This window comes from Capricornis sumatraensis, chromosome 2, assembly GCF_032405125.1.
Source record: "Capricornis sumatraensis isolate serow.1 chromosome 2, serow.2, whole genome shotgun sequence".
Classification (NCBI taxonomy): domain Eukaryota; kingdom Metazoa; phylum Chordata; class Mammalia; order Artiodactyla; family Bovidae; genus Capricornis; species Capricornis sumatraensis.
Genome location: NC_091070.1, coordinates 203,736,831 through 203,739,551, shown reverse-complemented (window position 1 = coordinate 203,739,551; position 2,721 = coordinate 203,736,831).

The window sequence follows — 2,721 nt, the reverse complement described above, 5'->3', positions numbered from 1 at the left end:
GGCATACATTGATTCCAAGATCTATATTTATTTTTTTCCCCTGACCTTTACCCTTTGGTAGAGATAAGTTTATCTTCTGTGTCTGTGAGTCTATTTCTGTTTTGTAAATATGCTTATTTGTATAATTTTTTGGATTCCACTATCAGTGATATCATATAATATTTGTCTTTGTGTGACTTACTTCAATTAGTATGGTACCTCCTAAGCTTCTGCTCAAAAGTGACACACATCTCCTTGCTCGCATCCTACTGGCCAAAAAAGTCCTATTCTTAAGCCTGATGGCCAAAGGGCAGGAAGTATTTTCCTCCCACAGAAAACTAATGCAGGTTACATGGTGGTCGGGATGGACATGCATTCCTTCTACAGTGAGAGGAGCAAATAAAGGGGGAAATAATATAACCTAGTGGCACTGGAACCAATGGGGTACATGCAATCAACATGAAACCCAGTACCTGTGAGTGATGTGGTACATGGACACAGTAAACCGTCAAGGTAAGGTAAGCAATAAAGTGGTATTTATTCACATGTGGTACATGTAGGCAACAAGTATCTGCGGCCAACACTTTGAAAATCAAGTCGCTAGTCAATACTCTGAAAAAGCTGGCTTAAAACTCAACATTCAAAAAACTAAGATCATGGCATCTGGTCCCATCACTTCATGGCAAATAGATGGGGAAACAATGGAAACAGTGACAGACTTTATTTTCCTGGGCTTGAAAATCACTGCAGATGGTGACTGCAGCCATGAAATTAAAAGATGCTTGCTCCTTGGAAGAAAAGCTACAACCAACCTTGACAGTATTATTAAAAGGCAGAGACATTACTTTGCCACCAAAGGTTCATCTAGTCAAACCTATGATTTTTCCAGTAGTCATGTATGAATGTGAGTGTTGAACCAAAAAGAAAGCTGAGCACTGAAGAACTGATGCTTTTGAACTGTGGTGTTGGAAAAGACTCTTGAGAGTCCCTTGGACTGCAAGGAGATCATACCAGTCCATCCTAAAGGAAATCAGTCCTGAATATTCATGGGAAGGACTGATGCTGAAGCTGAAGCTCCAATATTTTGGCCACCTGATGTGAAGAACTGACTCACTGGAAAAGACCCTGATGCTGGGAAAGATTGAAGGCAGGAGGAGAAGGGGATGGCAGACAGTGAGATGGTTGAATGGCATCACCGACGTAAAGGACACGAGTTTGAGCAAGCTCTGGGAGTTGGTGATGGACAGGGAAGCCTGACATGCTGCAGTCCATTGGGTGGCAAAGAGTCGGACATGACTGAGCGACTGAACTGAACTGAATCAATACTCTGTAATGGTCTTTATGAGAAAAGTTTCTAAAAAACAGTAGATACATTTATATGTATAACTGATTCACTTTACTATGTACCTGAGACTAACACATTATAAATCAATTATACTCAGATAAAAATTTATATTTAAAAAAAGGAAAATTAAGCCAGTGGTATATGAGACCAAAGTAACCCATGGGTTGGACTTGGTGCATGGATCCAATACAGTTCATGGGGCTGACATGATATATGCATCATCTTGTGGAAGGACACAGAACTTGGCATTAATTGACCTGGGTTCTAGTCCCAACCTTGCTAACTTCTTTTGTTACTTAAGGCAACAAACTTCCTTTCTCTGGATCTCACTTTACGGAACACCTTAAGTCGAAAGGTCTTTAAGACATCTGTGTCTCTAAAATTCTGTCACAGTAGGTGGAGTGACGTGAATTTTCTGTGAATTCACTTATGAATCTTGTGTGATTCTTCTCACAAGAAAAACTTGTGAATCTTCTGTGAACCCTAAAATATATTAGAAAAGCATAGAAGAATAAATGTTATTGCTTGGGTGCAGCCCACTTGGGGCTCTGAGCCGCAGACTTAGCATGGGCATCCAACTTTCTTTCATGCATCATTGGTGACCCAGATTTTGGGATGAGTCAATTTCAGTATTTCTTGAGCATTCATTTAGGGGGATCCAACCGGTACCAGGCCCCATGGAAACCAAGACAGATACATAGAGTGGTTTACAGTCATGAAATTATAATATCACAACTAATGAAGGTGCTGCAGTGACCTGTGGAGACTGATGGCCTCATAGGAGGGAGACTCTCAGTGGGTGCCAGACACTAGGAACCAGGCTACACCTCACCCCACCCCCATCACCACTGCACATCTCTGCACTTTGTGCTCTCCCCAGAGCTTAACATCAGGGAGAGAGGAAGCAAAACCTGAGAAGTCTCTTTTTCTCCCTCAGCAGCTAACCCTGGTTACCCCTTTAAAAAAATTGGAATATAATTGCTCTGAAATGTCATGCCAGTTTCTTTTATTTCTCCAACCAGTGGAATAATAGGTCAAAATAGAAATTAAGCTTAGCTACTGAAAAATGAAGTTGTAGACCTCTTAGGAAACAAATAGTGTTCTATGGATATAGAGAAAATGGAGGAGGGAAACCTACTTACCAATAGCTGACATCTAAGGTCTTGGTCAGGAATTCAGATGTAGCATACTTGAGGATGAGTGTCACCCAAAGAGAGCCAGGAGAAGGGCATTTCTGGCAAGAGGACTCCAGGTACAAAGGCCCCAAGTCTGGAAAGGACTTTGCATTGTCTGCAGCTCTGGAAGAAGGCTCATGTGGTCACAGGCAAGTGAGCAGGAGAGGCAGAGATAACATTGAGAGGTAGGCGAAGGACAGTCTTATAGATCTATATGAGAAG